We start from the raw sequence: 17323 nt of genomic DNA, 5'->3' as shown, positions 1-17323 counted from the left end.
CTGGGGTTTTTTCCCTCAGCTGTTCTGAGCTTGCTTACTTATTTATTTGTATGTTCCAGTGGCTGCGTATTTGCATTAAATTTTTTCCCCCAAGTTTGTGTGGAGTCCCACCCCAGATCATTGCGGTTCGCTCCGTTCTGCCCTAGCAAAAGCGCCACGTCCAAGTACCATCACAGGTGTCCGGCGGTCATCGGTTAGTACAGGGCGACGACAGCCCGTTGTTCAAGGTCACGTGCTCGACCGCGGTGCCTGTCGTCCAAAAGGCACCGGGAGAGGCGGCCCCAGGACGGTGGGGCTGTGGCAGCACGTGCTCTGCTGGGAGCCTGGGCTCCCCGGAGCGACTGTCACCCTGCCGGGCGACCTGGCCAGCTCTCGTTGGGCTTAGCATTACATTACTGAGAAAAATTGCACCTGAAGGAAGATTCCCGTCTCCATTGTCTTGTTTGCCTTTGTCCTACCCCACTTTCTGCTTGTTGCTGCTAAGTTTGTGCTCAAGCCAGGGAAGGTGGTTCCAGATACTTCACAGGACCTGCTGTCAGCAAATAGACTTGCCTGGTGTCCCGGGAGAGCTCACTGGGGCGGTGTCGTCACACCTGGTGCTCAGGCCGTGGTGGCGCTGCTGCAGTGCTGGCCGCTCCCTGGCTGGGGGTGCGGGGGGTGCGGGGTGTGCGGCCCGGCTCTGGGCACCGGGGAGCCTGCGGGAGCCAGAGAGGCGCCCCGGACAGACGCGCGCACGGAGCTGTGAGGCTCCTGGGCTTGGCGCTCGGGCAGGGCTCGCTGGGACTAGCTGCCCGGGGACACTTCCCGCAGGGCGGACTGCTGAGCTGGGCATAATCTGAGGTCCAAGATGCTTTATACTTTATAGGAAGATAAAAGCTAAACACATATAATAATGCGAATAGAGTAAAAAAATCCACAGGAGCCTGAGGTAAGCTAGCCACGCTGGATTTAGCTGGTCTCTTACAGTCACCTCTTTGAGATTCATCTCCTCCAGGTCGTGTGACAGCAGCATGGTGGTCTGTCCCACACCAGGCAGCAGAGTCCCTGGGATTTGATGTGGGGGAGTTATCTGCATTCCCCAAACGAACGGCGGTGAGTCTCTGGGCTTGTTCTTGGCTTCTGGAGGATTCTTCCTGGCCCTGCCGTGGTGGCCAGAGCTGGTGCCCTCAAGAGGCCAGGTGACCGGCAGGTCCAGGTGGGCAGGTTGGGTGAGAGCTGGGAGGCCCGAGGCAGCCCAGACCAGAGGCTCCTCTAGGCCTCGGCGCGTCACGGGCCACCCGGGGGCTCTGCCTGCAGAAAATCCTGCGAGTTCTTGACTCTGAATACTTTGTGCCTCAACTTGTGTATCTGTGAAATGGAGATGATCCAGATACAGGTCTCCCCCACGAGTAAAGGCCACGTTAGAACAACCTGTGTTCACTCACCGAAAGAAATCCGAAGAGGACTTTCAAGTTTACAGAAAAAAAGCAAAAATCTCATTCAGCCCAGTGCGTTTTCCGAGCGTTGCAGGGCAGCGCCCGCCCGGGACCACGCGTTCCCCAGGACCACACCAAGCCCCCAGCTGCGACCGTGTCCCTGCGCACCTGTGCTTCACCTCCGTTTATTCTGTGCCCTGTGAGCGAGACGGGTCCCCAGGTAACTGCTTCTTCCCTTTATGCCTTTTCAGCTTAGGAAAGCTGTGCTGGGAACACCCTGCCCTCGGAGAGTGGGGAGCTGTTCTGGGGCCTCACAGGCGTGTTGTGAAGGTGTGCTCAGAGCCGTAAACATGCCTTTCCCTCGTCTTAAGCGGCTTGATTTCACGGGTTGCAGCCGTCACATTTTGACCAGGGCCTTAGTGATAACAGCGCTGCCCTCAGACAGCGTCATTCCTCTTCCGCTGCGAACGCAGGAAACAGTCACCCTGAAGCCTCCCCACCCCCCCGCCCCGCACTCCTGCTCCGAACGCACAGCTGGCGCAGCTGCAGTGGGCTGTGAGGGCCGGGTCCTCGCTGCCTGCCTCCCCTCGGGTCCCCGGTCTCCGTGTTTGCAGCGACTGACAGCTCACTGTGACCTCACCAGGCGCCTTCTTTACACGTGAAACTCGGAGCTGAAGGTCTGCGCACCTGACCCAGTTCTGCAGAGGCTCGTGGCCTTTTTTCTTTCTCCATTCAGAATAAAAACAAAAGGCATGTCCAGTGTCACTGGCTCAGGACAGGGATTCTGTTTCCTGGGAGATAGCTTTTTTGTAATCTTGAATTTGATGTGGAGATTTTCCAGATTTTCCTGGGAGAGTTTCTGAGGTTTGTTGGTGAGTCGGGTCCAAGTCGGTCCTTGAACTAGGTGGGGCCGGGCAGGGGTGCAGCCCCGCGTGGCAGCGTCGCCCCTCCAGGTGGAGGACCAGCGCGTGAGTCGCTGAGCGTGCCGGCAGCGGCTTCTGCCTGGACCCGCGCCAGGCCCGGCCGGCTGGACCCGGGAGTCGGAGGCAGGGAGGTAAGATGCCACTGCTGCCCGGAGAGGGTTCCACCCAGATGTCCCGCGGCCGCTGCGACAGGGTCACACAGGTGGGGCGAGTGGAGCATGTTTACTGTCAGTCCTGGGGCCGGGGGCCTGACCCCGGGGTCAGGGGCCACAGTCCTGCCCCCCCCCCCCCCCCAGTGACTGCACCTCAAGGGCCTCAGGGTGATGACACCCGCAGAGACCCTCTCTCCGAGTCAGGTCACACTCACAGCTCTGGGACTCGGGGCGTGGGCCTCACTTCCAACCCACTGCATCTGGTCTGAAGATGTGTCCATTAATTGGAAGCTGGAAACGCCGCCGCCTCGCTCAGCCATTGCCATGTGGCCTGGAGCTTCCCAAGCCTGCCTGGAGGTGGCCCCTTCTCTGGGGGAGGGGTTCGTGAGTCCGTGTTTTAAAAGCATCCCAGGCCATCAGATAACCGCGAGAACTTCTCAGAGGCTCAGAATTTCCCGAGTGGTCGGCACAGTGTTCCAACCCGTGTGGGCTTCCTGGAGGAGGGGCAAGGCCAGGCACCGCCTGCACCCCCTGCACCCGCTGTGGGCACACAGGCAGCATCCACCCTGGGGACTGCAGTGCAGACGTGGGGCCTGTGTCTCCAGCAGGAATTGCCCAAACCTGAGCTCTGCCTTTGGCCTTCGAGTCAGCACCCCAAACCCCCCGAGGCCAAGACTGCCGGCCCCAAACCACTGGCTCTTCCTTGACCCCTGCGCCCAATGAAAACCTTGCAGCCCCGCCTAGAACGCAGCAGAGCCAGCCGACTCCCAGTCCCAAGCCATCTTCCTGGACTTGCAGTGGCCTCCGGGTGTCCTCCACACCCCTGTCCTCCCCCACCTTCGGCCTGGGCCCGTCAGTCCCTTCCCCGCCTCCGGGCAGAGCTTCCCAGGGTCCGCAGGACGAGGGGTGGAGGGCGGGAGCTCTGCGCAGTCGGCCGCGCCCCGCTCGCTTCCTTCCCCAGCCTCAGGCCTTGGCTCACTCCCAGCCCTTGGAAGCCGCTCCTCACGACGCTCAGCGGACTTGCTCCCTTGTTTTCTTCAGGTGCGGCTGTGCTGGGGGTCACCTCCCTTCCACCCTGGTAGGCTCGTCACTGGCCCCCACTGCCACTTTCTCGGGGGCGCTGCTCCTGTCTGATGCAGGCTGCATTTCACGCACTTGGTGTTTTGTGTCTCCGCCCCTGGACTGCGAGATTCACTGGGGCAGGACTTTGTTTAGGCAGCTGCTGTACCGAGCTCCTAGGGTGGCGCCTAGCACACAGTAGGTGCTCAGTAACTGTCGGATGGGTGGGTTTTCCTCTGAAGTTGGCTCTTGCTGCCCAAGTTAATGCCTTGACAAGCTTCCAGGTTCTGGCCCATCGGGCCCAGGTCAGAAACCCTCTGCACCTGTGGTGACCAGTCCACCTGCCGCTGCCAGCCGCCCGCCCCGGTGCCCGGGCACTTGGTTCTGCAGCCCTACCTTTTGGCGCCTGCAGATCCAGTGCGAGGGGCCTTCCTGCCCTCCCCAGTGCAGCTTCCTCGCTAGGCCGCCGCCTGTCCATTCCTGGATGGCGAACGGGCTCCAGCTGGTGGGAGCGAGTCTGCGAGTCTGTGTGACCAGCACGTGACAGGCAGGGCCTCCCCGCTGGCCCTGGGAGTGACTCCACGTATTGTCCCAGGTTCCCTGGGCGATCCCACCACTGGCCACATCTGGGGGTGAGTGACTTGTCGCGGGACTCGCGTCCATCACGGGGTCAACGGGGCCGTCTCACCTGTGCCTTCACCCTGAGGTGGCTGATAAAGCGGCCGGCCGTAAAGCCAGGCTTTCGGTAAAAGCTTGAAATGAGGTTTACCGTCCACCGCCTTGGCTCCTCAGAACTTCGGCACGTGAGCGCGCGCTTCCGCCTCCAGGCTTGTCCCCGGGAGACGGGACAGGTCCACGCAAAGCCTGTGACTCACAGTAACCGAAGGCAGGTAGAACCCAAACATCCGTTGTTGATAAATAATAATAAAAGGATTGTTTTTGGACATGACACCAAAAGGACAGGCAACCAAAGAAAAAAATGGGTGGGGCTTCGTCAGACCACAGCGCACGTGCGCAGCAGAGGAGCCATCACACGGTGAGAAGGCGGCCTGACGGAGGAGATCCGTGCAAACCACACATCTGATGAGGGGCTACTGTCCACAATGCATAGGAACCCGTGCAACTCAACAGCAGAAAGAAGCAGCCAAACCAAACAGGTTGAAAAGTGGACAAGGGCCTGGATAGGCTTTTCCAAAGAAGACGGAGGTGGCGCCAGGTACATCACAAGCTGCTCAGCATCTCTAACCGTCAGGGACCTGCAGATCCAAGCCACGGTGAGACCCCCCTCACCAGTCGGGAAGGCCACCATCAGAAAGACTAGAATAACCAGCGTTGGGGAGGGTGTGGAGAAAGGGGAGCCCCGTGCGCTGTTGGTGCAGCCGCCGTGCGGAAGCGTGGAGGTTGCTCGAGCAGTCAGGACCACGGGCAGTCCCACTTCTGGGTATTTATACAGAGGAACTGAGGTCAGGGCCTCCCAGAGACACCTGCACCCGCACAGTCACTGCAGCACTGGTCACAACACTCAGGGCCTGGGAACAACCTGAATGTCCCCAAACAGAGGACTGGGTAAAGGAACTGTGAATATATACACAGCGGAGTATTATTCAACCATAAAAAGAAGGAAACGCTGCCATGTATGACCGCAGGGAGGGCATTATGCTGACTGGAATTCAGGCAGGCAGACAAACGCTGTACGATCTCGCTTGCCTGTGGCATCTGAGAGGGGGACGCACAGGAGCGGGGGAAGGATTTGGTCAAAGGGCACAGACTAAAATGAGTACTTTCTGACGACCTGGTGAACAACGTGGAAGCTGTAGTTAATACTTGGATTTTTAACAGACTAGTGGGTCTTAAGCATTCTCAACACACACACACACACACACACACACACACACAAAACTACGAGGGGCTGTCTGTGTTTAGCAGCCCGACTGCGGGAACCATCGCACAGGTGCACGGGTATCAAATCATCACGCTGTACGCCTTCAAAAAAAAAACACAGCATACAACTTAAATAGATAACGATTCTTGTCAACCATAGCTACTTAAAGCTGGAAAGAATAAGATCAAATAAATAAAACGAAACAATCAAGTTTGCTTCAAACTGTGTGGCGGCCCTGGCGGGCCTGGAAGGAGCCTGCGTGGTCCTCAGGGCTCGGGCGACCTCGCTCCTGGCCAACGAGGCCGTCCCTTCACTGGTCCTAGTTTCTGGGTGGTTAGTTGTGTGAGTCACATTTGTTGCCCTGGTCCTTGCGGGCAGGTTCCAGCAGCCCCCTGGGGGCCCAGGAGACAGGAGGCCTCCCCGTCCCCCACCAAGCCAAGCCGCCCGGCCTGGGCCCATGCGCCGCGGTGCCCGATGTGGCCGGCAGGGGGCGCTGGGGGTGCACACAGCACACAGGACCCAGGCGCTCACATGACACCACACGCGCACACACAGGTAACTCACACCTGCTCCCTGCGGAGCCAGGCTCTGGGGAGGCAGCAGGGATGAACCCCTCCCAGGCCCCCCTCTGCCCGTCCCAGCTGACTCCGGGTGACCACAGCAGAATCCTGCTCCTGGGAAAGTGGAGGGGTGGTCTTGACAGGCCTGTATGAGAGGCTGGACTTCTCCTAAAGTTTGGACACACTTACCTCCTTTCTAATGTATTTTCAGAAAGAAGAGGCCATGTCCTGCTGCCCGTGGGCACCCCCTCCGTCCCCCTCCCTCCTGCTCCCAGGCCCAGGTGACCCAGGGGAGCCTGCTGTCATCGGACAGACTCCCCGCGTGAGCACGGAGCACACAAGGGGAGCCTGGGTCCCACCTGCCCCCCACCCTGGGCTGTGGGGTCTCCCTGTCCTGGCCCCGCTGGAACTCGGCCAGTGCGTGCCGCCCAGCTGGGGGTGCCCACCCAGGGCAGAGGGGCTGGGACTAGGACCTGAGGCCACAGGGCCTTGGATTCTTTGGTATCACTGCCTACATTGTCTTGGTGGGGGTTTAAATTTGTCTTTTTTCAGCCCCTCACCCCTCTGGACCCAGCGTCACTGGCTGTAAAATGCACCTTCGCGCTGACGGGTGGGTCAAAGGCCTTTGCAGCCGACACCCCCGGAGGGGCTCAGGGCGGGGTTCTTGGGAGCCACCCACAGGGACCCCCCCATCCCCTCCCTTCATCATAAGTGTTTCAGCTGCTGCTTTTGTCAAATCAGGGCTGGACCTGCCCCTGCAGGGAAGGGGTGCTAATTCTTCAGTCCTTGTGATCACGTGCAGAGAACTCCCCTCCTCCCTCAGGGCTGCCGGGCACGGCACAGGGAAGCTCAGGGCTCTGTCACGTCTGAATTTCCGACGAGTAAGGAAGAGTGCGTGCACGGCTCGGGCCACGTGTGGGAAACACTCGCACTAAAAAGGGATTGTTGCTGATCTGCATTCTAATGGCTGAGCGGCCTCGGCTTTACCCAGAAGCCTTACTTCCAAGCCACTTCTTTTCCAGATGAGGCTTCCGGAGCCCAAAGAAGTGAACAGCTGACAACCTGACGTCACCTTGGTTAGTTACACAGTCACAGCCGGTCCCCAGCCCTGCCTGACCCGGCCCACGCTCGGGCCCCTGGGATGCGTGGGCAGACGAGTTCATGAATGTTGCATGAGCCAAGACCCCCGATCCCAGGTCGCCGCTCCTGACCTCACACCCGACACCAGCCCCGGGGGCTGCTGCCTCTCGCAGGCCAACGGCATTTAGCTTTTATGAACGGGAGGTAAGAGACCAGGCTGCAGGGGGTTGTCAAACCCATTTAATCTTTCAAGTACCTTAAGACGGAGTTTCAATTATTCACAATTCAGCAAAGCCCTGGGTCGTGTTAACTCTACCGACAGGAGGGCACAGGCCATGGTAGGAGCATTCGCTCCTTTACAGATCGCGGAGGGGGGAGAACATCGCTTCCGCAGCCCCTCCACCAGGACTCCCAGGCTGAGGAGTGCCCGGCGCTGCCCCCCAGGGCCCTGCTACAGGGCCAGGTGCCGGGGCCACGAGAACCAGCCACCCGGGGAGGTCCTGGCCGCCCCAGGCCTGAGGCGCCCACGTCCAGTGGGAAGGGAGTTTCAGGCAAACAGGGACCAGTTTCTGACACCCAAGTGTGCCCCAGATTGTTTACTAGGATTCCCACCTTCCCGGCAGCCAAAGCAGAGGGAGCGCAGTGTGTCCACGGTCAGCACGGGGCGGACGGGTGGACAGAGGTGGCAGCCAGGATAGCCAGCCCCTCTCAGGGCCAGGGCCACCTGGCATCTTCTCGGTGCTCCTTCGGGCCACAGCGTGGCCTGGCCTGACTCCTGACGAGGAGGCCCCCAGCCCGGCCAGGGTGGCAGCAAAGGGCAGAATCGTCTGCCCCAAAGTTCAGATGCTAAAACAGCCCAAGTCCAAGGGCAGAGGTTGGGGCAGAGCTTTGGGGACAGGATCAGCTCTGCCCTCTGCCCTCTGCCCTCTGCCCTCTGCCCCAGCCCAGCCTTGGGGGGCAAAGGGTCAGAGCCTTAGAGGCTAGAGATAAGGAAGAAGTTGAGCGCAACCGCAGGAGGATGGGGAGGGAGGGCGGGCCCCTGAGTCACCCCCAAACGACACTGGGGGGCCGCCAGCGGGGTGGAGGAGGTCCCGAACACCTGCACCCGGGCCACAGCGCACCCACCCCTGTCCTGCAGACGCCGCCCTCTGAGATGGCTCCAGGACACTCAGGCAGCCTGCCCCCTCGGCCAGAGTCACAGACTCCAGAGGACAAGGGCGGCCGTGAGGTCTCAGAGCCACCTTCCTGTGAAGGACCCTCATCCCAGCCCTTCTGTCTTGGCATGTACAGGCTGGGGAAGGGTGCCGAGCCTGGGGACTGCCAGGCGGACACTTGGAGGTGTTGTCCTAATTGGTGCAAGGCCCAGGTAACGACAGGGACACTCACCAGCCCCTGGAGCCAGGACACTCCCACTGCGGGGGCCACAGCCCCGGACACCTGCGCAGTGGCCATTAGGAGGAAGGACCACGGCCTCCCGCTCCCCAGGGAGAGCCGTCTGCTCCCTGACCTCACCGGCAGCCACTCACCCTTCAGGCTCCCGGCGGCACGCCCCCCCCACCTATGTGAATCAGTGCTGCCCCGCCCCAGGAGAAGCCCAGACTCCATGACCTAATGCGTTGTCTCTAATTGCCCCCGCACATCTGCTGTGCACAGACTCGGGCATCTGGCCCACAGGGAGGGAGGGGTGGTTCCCAGGCTCTTTGCTGGTGATGCCAGGACAGTGTCCCCAAGGCCTGGAGTCCTCAGCGCAGACCTTACCCCTGGTCCTTTCCACCCCTCCCACCCCGCACCCCGACGCCCTGTCCTCTCAGGCCAGCCTGCCTGGTGCGTGCTGTCAGCAGGTCTCCCGGGGCACGGTAGGTAACCCGCCTCACTTGCTGCCACTCCCTGAGCTGCGCCCTCCCCGTTCTAACCTGGGTTCATGGCCACCCCCACCCACGTGTCCTCCCAGAGGGCGGAGCCTGTGTCCCCTCACTCTGCCTGCCAGGGCCTCACCCAGTCCCAGGCATTGTCGGAGTTCAAGGAGCGTTTGTTGAATGAATAAGGGGCCTGACATAGCAGAGGGGAGGGGTGGGGGAGGCAATGAGCAGAAGGAACTGACACTTGGATGGGACTCAGGTGGTCCTTCTGCCAGGTTTTTATCTTCAAGATCTGGGAATGAGAAGTCAGAATCCCTGAGAAATAGCAGAAATTCCTACAATCTTGAGTTAATCTGTATTTCTTTATAACACGTCATTTGCACGTCTCCAAGGAGTATTGATTGCTTAAAACGAGTAAATCATTTTTCTCTGATAGGGTCACGTGAAAAGTTTGGGGGCTTTTCTGTTTTAAAAAGATAAAATAATAAACACATGGTTCAGTCTGATTTAAAACAGCTCCGGCCACATCTTGGTCGATGTCCTTCGTCTTTCTGAAAGTATTTGTGACACTTCTCACACTCTGTGTTCACCGTCCTGGAGACTGAAGACTTCTGTGCAATGAGGAGCATCAGTTTAGCAGCGCGCACAAGGCCTGCAGGCTGTGACACGGCGTTCCGGGGGAGCGCTGGGGGAGCGCTGGGGTAACGTGGCGCCCATCCGCCAGCAAGGGCAGCTCTCGCACAGACCGAGGGCCGAGGGGCGTCCAGAGCACGTTACTGCTGGGGCGCGTCTCGCAGGGTCTGAACAGTCATCTGGGGGGGTGTGCTGGCTGGCGCTGATTCCCGGGGTGAATGACTCGCCGCCGGCCGCGGACGGGCCCGCTCGCGCGCTTCCATCGGGACGGCAGCTCCCAGCGATGCTGCCCGGCTCTCGGCCGCTGCCCCAGTTCCCACACCGCGGTCCGCATTTCCGGCTCCAGCTTTTGACTTGACCCCAGGGAGTCCCCCCAGCCGGTGATGTCTTTGGGTGGATTATTAAACCCTAATTCTTGCGGAAGAATTGTGATCCTTTTTCCTGTTCTATCAGCTTCTCAAGTGGTTTTCTCGGGACACAGAAAATGTGTATTTTCCCCTTTTTCCGGACCTGGCTAAGAAGGCGGCGCCATCATGGGAACTGACATCTGCCACAACGAGGCCGAAAGGGTCGGCGCCAGGAGCCCAGGAGCCAGGACATTTACCTAAGGCTGCTGGGCAAGCTGTACCGTTTCTGGCCTGACGAACCAACTCCACCTTCAGTCAGGTTGTGCTGAAGAGGTGGTTCATGAGTCGCACCCACCGGCCACCTCCGTCCCTTTCTCGGACGATCCGGAAGGTGAAGCTTCCTGGTCGGGGAGGCAGAACAGCTGCGGTTGTGGGGACCATAACCAACGATGTGCGTGTCCCGGAGGTGCCCAAGCGGAAGGCAGCTGCCCTGCGAGTGAGCAGCCGTGCCCGGAGCCGCGTCCTCAAGGCCGGGGGCAAGGTCTTCACCTTCAACCAGCTGGCCCTGGACTCGCCCAAGGGCTGCGGCACTGTCCTGCCCTCCAGTCCTCGCAAGGGCCGAGACGTGTGCAGGCATTCTGGCAAGGCCCCAGGAACCCCACAGAGCCACACCAAACCCTCTGTACGGTCCAAGGGCCGGAAGTTCGGGCGTGCCAGAGGGCGACGTGCCAACCGTGGCCACAAACACTAACCCCAGATCTTGCCTTGTTATTAAAAATTGATTTTGGAAGAAAAAAAAAAAAAGAAAACATGCATTTCCTGAGAGCTGCCAAGAAGGGAGCTCTGCAGGCAAACACAGCTTGCTCAGGCTTCGCCCCTGGCTGGCCGGGCCCCAGGGCACTGTGGTCTCCACCAGGCGGGCAGGGCAGCCTCAGGCACAGCCAGGGTGGTTGCTGGTGGGTGGGTGGCCCCCTCACCTGAGCCCCTCCCAGCCCAGAAACCTCCGGTCAGTCCTGATCTCCTGGGATCAATCAGACAGGTGGGCCCTGGAACATCTGTTGGGCGCAGGGAGAAACCAGAGGTTCTATTTAGATTTAATTTTTGTTAAAAAAAAAATTTTTAAATGTAGGCTTTATGGATATTTAATATATAGACTGACTTAAAAAATTTGGCTTTTTATTAGCACATTAACTCTTAATTTGGGGGCAACACTTTAGTTTAGGTTTTGAAATTGTCAGCGAGGAACACAGATCCTTCCCATCCCTGAGCTTGGTGGAACCTCGCGCGGTGTAGACGTGACACCCACACAGATGGTGTGCGCACACTTTTATCCACTGGGTGTCCGGTCTGAGAGGTTTGGAGACCACTGGCCTGACCAGGAGCAGCAGAGTCCTGCCCCCAGGCCCGGGAGGGGCCGAGCTGTCACCAGTGGGGCTGTGAGAGCAGGGGGCTGAGGGGAGGCCCCGGGTCCACCTTGGGACCCCAGGTCCACGAGGCCCCGCCCGGCCTGGCACCAGGGCCTCTGCACCCTGCGGGCGGGTTCTGGCCAGGACTGGGACTGTGTCCCTGCCTGGTCCCACTGGCCCCACCCAGGCAGGGGCTGGGGCAGGGCTGGTGAAGAGAGAGGAAAGTTTTCCCTAAAGACCAGCTTCCCCCAGAAGCTGTGAAAAGTGAGTTTCACTTCCCTGAGGCACACTCAGGTGTTCTCACACTGCAGGGCCTGGCCCTTCCTCGGGGCACCCCGGAGCTCCCCCACTGGCCGGCAGCTCCACCTGGAGCCCTGGGGGCCTGCACTTTGCTCCTGCTTTTTGTTGAAGGCTCCCTCCCCCGGAGAATAGAAGGCCAGTGCTTTCCCAGGTGACAAGACCAGGGCAAGCTTGAGTCCCACCCTACTGCAGGCCCACAGGGCAGGCCAAGGGGCCACGCACGGGGCAGGCCAAGGGGCCCACTCACGGGGCAGGCCGAGGGGGCCCTGTCACGGGCAGGGGCAGCAAGGGGGACCCGGCCCTGACCTGGTGTCTGTGGGTTTCCTGACCCCGAGCTCCCGCGGGGGTGAGAAGGCCCCGTGGACGGGGTGGCCCTGCGGTGGCCGGGTGCCTGACCAGTCTTCTCTGACCTTTGCCCTCAGCAAGTCCTTAGCTGCCACCAAGACTGGTGCTGTGCCAGCCTCGTGAAAAGGCAGCCAGTGTCTCTGCTCCCAAAACGGGCAGAAACATGAGACCCACTAAAATAGGCTCCTGGTGGAGAGACCGGGGGTAAGTGTTAAACTGGAGTGAATGCTGGGCAGTCTCCTGGGGGAGACGTCTGGGGGCCAGACCCACGAGGGGTCAGTACTGGGCCCCCGCCCAAACCCCCAACGCTTACGCAGACTTAGAGAGAAGATGGTGTCCCTCGTCCCAGGACGGCCCTGGACAAGAGGGAGTGGCTGCAGGCCTGGCTGCTGCTCACCCCAAGTCCCTGGGAAGAGCGCCCTGAGCAGAACAGGAAGCCTAACGTCTGTCCTCTCTGTGCCCCACCCAGAGCTCATCGCCTGCAGGCCTCTATGGGAAATCTTGGGCCCCACCCAGACCTGCTCCCCGGGAAATTCCCTGCCCCTCCTGGCTCCTGGACCTGCCCCTCCCCTGAATGGCCCTCTGTCTCAGCCAGACTGCAGAGTCAGCTTGTTCGCGCTAGCGTGTGAACAGCTGGCAGTCCCCAGGGCAGAGGAGCGCCTGCCTGCCAGCTGGGAGGGTTGTCTCCAGGGGCCTTTGGAGGCTGCCTCTCCAGGGAAGGTGCTGGGGGGCGAGGCCAGGGTGCCTGAGGAGGGGGCCGGGCAGGCACAGGTGGGCGTGTCACCAGGTACACCTGCCGGGTACCTGGGATGCCCGTGGCCAGGAGGGCGTCGGGGGACAGGGGTCAGGAGTCCACACCCCCTGCCCCTGCCCGTGTGGCTGGAGGTGGACACAGCAGGACCCCTGCCCCGCAACGAGGGCAGTCCCGGGAAGGTGCTAGTGGGGGATGGGCCCGGGCACCAGGGCTTTGACCCTGAGGAGCCCCCTTCCCACTGGCTCCCGGGATGAGGTGCCGCTAAGAGCAGTGGTTGTGACCACAAAGCCCTCAGGACAGGGAGGGTAAACGTCACCTGTTGTCTCATTATTCCTCCATCTTCCTGTTTGGGGCCCAGGAGTGCGAATTCTGAGCTGATTCTGGAGCATCTGGGAGGGAGGCTTCTGACCCAGCACAGAGAGGGTACGGAGAGGGGTGAAGGGGCGCCAAAGGGGTGCCAGGCCGTCTCTGCAAGGTCCGAGTCCCAGACTGTTCAGCCTAAAGGGAGGAAGTCCGACACCTGCTGCAACGTGGACGGATGCTCAGGGCCCTATGCCAGTCACAGCAGGACAGAGGCTGGTGACTGCACTCATGCGAGGGCCTAGGGCATCAGAGCCACAGAGGCAGAAACCAGGACGGGGCCAGGGGCTGGGGGAGGGGACGGGAGTCGGCGTGTCACGGGGACGGAGTTTCAGTCTGGGAAGATGAGAAGGTTCTGGAGATGATGGTGGTGAAGGTTACACACACTGTGAACGTGCTTAACGCCCCTGAGCTTGACAATGAAAGCGGTCACAGTGGCAAATTTTGTTATGTGTATTTTACTACAATCAAAAAAAAAAAGACCTAAAGAATGATGCATGGATAAAGATGTGGTGTGTGTGCACAACGGAGTACTACTCGGCCTTAAAAAAAGAATGAAATGTTGCCATTTGCAGCAACAGGGATGGACCTAGAGATGGTCATACTAAGTGAAGTCAGACAGGGAAAGACAAATATCACATGATACCACTTACATGTGGAATCTGAAACAATAATACAAATGAACTTATTTACAAACCAGAAATAGACTCGCAGGCGTAGACAACAAACTTACGATTATCAGGGAGAAAAGGGTCGGGGGGAGGGATGAGTTAGGAGTTTGCGATCAGCAGATACTACTACATACAAAATAGACAAACAGCAAGGTCCTACTGTACAGCACAGGGCACTGCATTCAATATCTTTGAATAACCTATAATGAAAATGAATATGAAAAATGGAGTATGGTGTGTAACTGACTCACTGTGCTGTGCCCCAGAAACTAACACCACACTGTAAATCAACTACACCTCAATAAAATTTTTTTTAAAAGAAAAGAAAATTTCAGAATCAGGTTCCACACCCCTGCATGCAGATGGACTGGCTCTGCGGCTGAGGCTGGATGAGGGACTGCGATTGCCTTTGGGGTGGAGGGCTCATTTGTGCCGTTTGAAGATTTACTTTGGGCTGATGTCAATGTCACAACTGAAAACATGGTATTTAAAGGGACATGAAGCGGAGACCCGACCAACGTTAAAGGTCAGAGAGTCTCCAGGCGGGAACCTCTCCTTCCTCAGCTGCCTCAGCGAGGACAGGTGATGCCGGTTCTCTTTGAGGGGCAGGAGCGGGTCGGGGGCAGCAGGGAGGGGAGGGGGAGCGTGAGCGGGCCGAGCGCATGCGTGTTTGTGCAGAGATGCGCGTGTAGGTGAATGCGTGTGTGTGAATGCGTGTGAGCCAGTGGGCACCTGTGGTCCTCCAGCACCCCTGGCCCAGGCCAGTCCTGGAGGAAAACCAGCCACGCACCTGAGAGCTGGGCAGGCGTCTCCTCCCCTGGGGGCACTTGGGCCAAGAGCCCCGACCTTCACTTCCGCCAAGCAGAGGGCCCGTGGGACAGACTGCGAGGCCCTCGGGTCAAGGAGGCGGGGCACTGGCTCCAGCACCTGCACAAGTGAGTGCTGAGTCAGCCCGGCTGGGACGGCTGGCTCATCCCGGGGTGGGGAGGGCAGGGTGGGGCTGCCACGCGGCTAATCCCAGGACCAGCCCCAGAAAGCCCCGGGCCTGTGCAGACTATGGCCCAGGACTGTGGGCCGAGGGTCAGCCTGTCCCCCAGGGGTGCGGCGTGCCTACCATCAGCAGGTGAGACCGCAGGAGGGCCGTCTGGCTCCAGAGGCTCAGAGAGGCCCTTATCTTATCCCGGCCCGAGGGACCCAGGAGCCCGCCCCTGGACACTGTGGGTCCTGACCTCAGCCGGCACCAGAACCTCCTGGAAAGTTCTGACCTGCGATGCAGTCGGGGCCCAGGTGAGCACATCGTTACCCGGGCTCTAAGGGCTCGGAGCCTTTTCCACGGCAGGGCGTTCATCCCCCTGCCCTGGTGTGCGCGGTATCCCCATGGTCAAAGCATCAGCACGAGCACAGTCGGTGAGGGAGATTTAGTCCTGCTCCAGGGGATGTTCAGGAACCCTTCTGTTAGGACTCACGTCTCCAGGTCTGCAGACTTTAAGCTCAAAATGCAAAGATTTCAAAGTCACAAAGATGAGCTACCGGATCACAGCATGAGCAGCCTACTCTGTTGTAACCGTAGTAATTGTGTCCCTGGTTTGTAGCCCAGGGGCCGTGTGATTTTGTCAGCTCCACCCCCACCCTGTCCACTCACCCCACTGTTCCTTCCTGTGCACTCGACCACGGCTGGCGGGGCGCCTGCCACCGACCAGCTGCAGTCACGGGTCAAAGCCCCGACCTCACGGTGGGGAAGCAAACTCTGAGCACACGGCTCCACAATCAGGGTTCTAATTCGAGTTCTGGAAAGCGCCGTGAGGAAAACCCACAGGACGGGCCTCGCTGTGCCGGACCCGGCGTGAGCCGCTCACCCTCCGGCCGCAAAGCCAGCCTGCGGACGCCAGGTTGTGGGGAAGGAAGCACAGTGTTTGTTTGCGGGGCGCTGCTGACTGAAACAAACACACACCTAAAAGTTGCGAGTGATGTTTTATTTGGCGGGAGGACTCGAGCTGGGCTGACAGCCTCTCAGATGCTCTGAGGAGCTGCTCTGAGAGGCAGGGGAAGAGCCAGGATATGCAGGAGCTTTACAACAAACACCAGGGAGTTGGAACAATGAGAGATTGCTTGTTATCTAAAGAAAACCAGGCGTCTTAAGTGAAAGAATTTGGTGCTATTCTGTGCATGGGAGGAAGCAAACACTCGGGCCCTTGAATCCATTCCTCTGACAAGCACCTCGCTGTCCAGGGCCGGTGTCCTGTCCTTTCTTGTTCTGAGTCCCCTCAGGGGGCACCACTGTGAGTGGCTGCAGAGGCTGGGCCGCAGGCTGGTCCTCACTGGGGTTGCGGGGAGGTGGCGGCCGCTGATGACTTGATGGCTTCAGCATTCTTTGTTTACTGATATGGTTTGCAGTATTTTTCATTCACAACCAAGCAAGGAGAACTAGTCAAAAGACCAAACCCCTGCTGGCTTTCAGAGGGAGGCGTTTGCAGAGGCAACACGTGGGGTGAGGGTTGCAACTGGTAGACTTTCCTCTGACTGGTCGGCGACGAGGTAACAGGGCGACGTTTCAGGAATCTTTGGTGTGCGTGTTGGTGGGGGGTAATCAGGGGCACTTATTTATTTTTAGAGGAGGGACTGGGGGTTGAACCCAGGGCCTCGCCCGCATGCTGAGCTGAGCACATGCTCTGACCCGAGCCGTAGCCTCCCTCCACCCCCCGTTTCAGGAATCCCAGTCATCGGCCTCCTGGCTTTGTCCAGTCTGGGGTCTCCGTGCTTGTGGTCAGCGCGCAGCCGCCGTCCTCCACCTGGGAGTGTTGCCGAAAGATAGGCCCCGTCCCTGACAAGCCGAACAACCCAGAGACAAGGCCTTGCGCTTAGAAGCGGCAGCTTTATTGCTTTGCTGGGCAAAGGGGACCACCGCAGGCTGCTGCCTGCAGAACTGCGAGCCCCCCCCGGGGACGGGGTGGGGCGGTTACACAGCCAGAGCCCAAACGTCAAAGCACCGATGACAAGCAGCAGAGCCATCTTCTCATCAGAAGGCAGAATGGCGCAGGAGGCCTCCAGGCGGCCAGTGAGCAGTTAGATCTCTTTATCTCGTAAGTGCTCAAGGCTTGGCCTTCCTGGCCATTCAGGCTGTTTTGTGAGGTGACGGTCCTGTGACCTCCTTGGAGAAGGGCTCAGAGACCCAGCAGGACGATGACCTGCAATGACGGGAGTAAAGTAGAAGCAGGAACACCAGTGGCTTCAGTTTCAGCAACGGGCCTGGAGCCGTGAGCAGCGACCGGCCAGCGGGGCCAGTGGGCCACTGCAAGGGCGAGCCTGCGAGTCGGCCACCTGTGGGCCTAAGTGCGGCCATCTTATCAGCCCTCCTCCAGTAGGGGTCTTAGTCTCCGCAGGACAAGTCACAGATGAGGCGCAGGCGGCTGCATGAGTGGGGGGCGGGGTAGGGGGGCTAGCCCTGAACCCTTCCCAGCACTTCCCTTGCGTGGCTGCTCTCCCTGTTTCTGCGGGCCCCTCACTCCCCTACCTAGTACCTGCCTGCTCCCTGGAGCTCAGGGAAGGCTCAGAGACAGAAGGCTTTTTCTACAAATGA

At 59.6% G+C, this 17323-nt stretch overlaps 1 pseudogene; it reads left to right on the top strand.

Annotated features, from left to right (window-relative positions):
- Positions 1 to 13: 13 nt before the first annotated feature.
- On the top strand, positions 14 to 14349 carry LOC141578094 (large ribosomal subunit protein eL18 pseudogene; annotated as a pseudogene).
- Positions 14350 to 17323: the final 2974 nt, after the last annotated feature.

This window comes from Camelus bactrianus, chromosome 7 (assembly GCF_048773025.1).
Source record: "Camelus bactrianus isolate YW-2024 breed Bactrian camel chromosome 7, ASM4877302v1, whole genome shotgun sequence".
Classification (NCBI taxonomy): domain Eukaryota; kingdom Metazoa; phylum Chordata; class Mammalia; order Artiodactyla; family Camelidae; genus Camelus; species Camelus bactrianus.
This window is presented reverse-complemented; position numbering and strand designations above follow the sequence as displayed.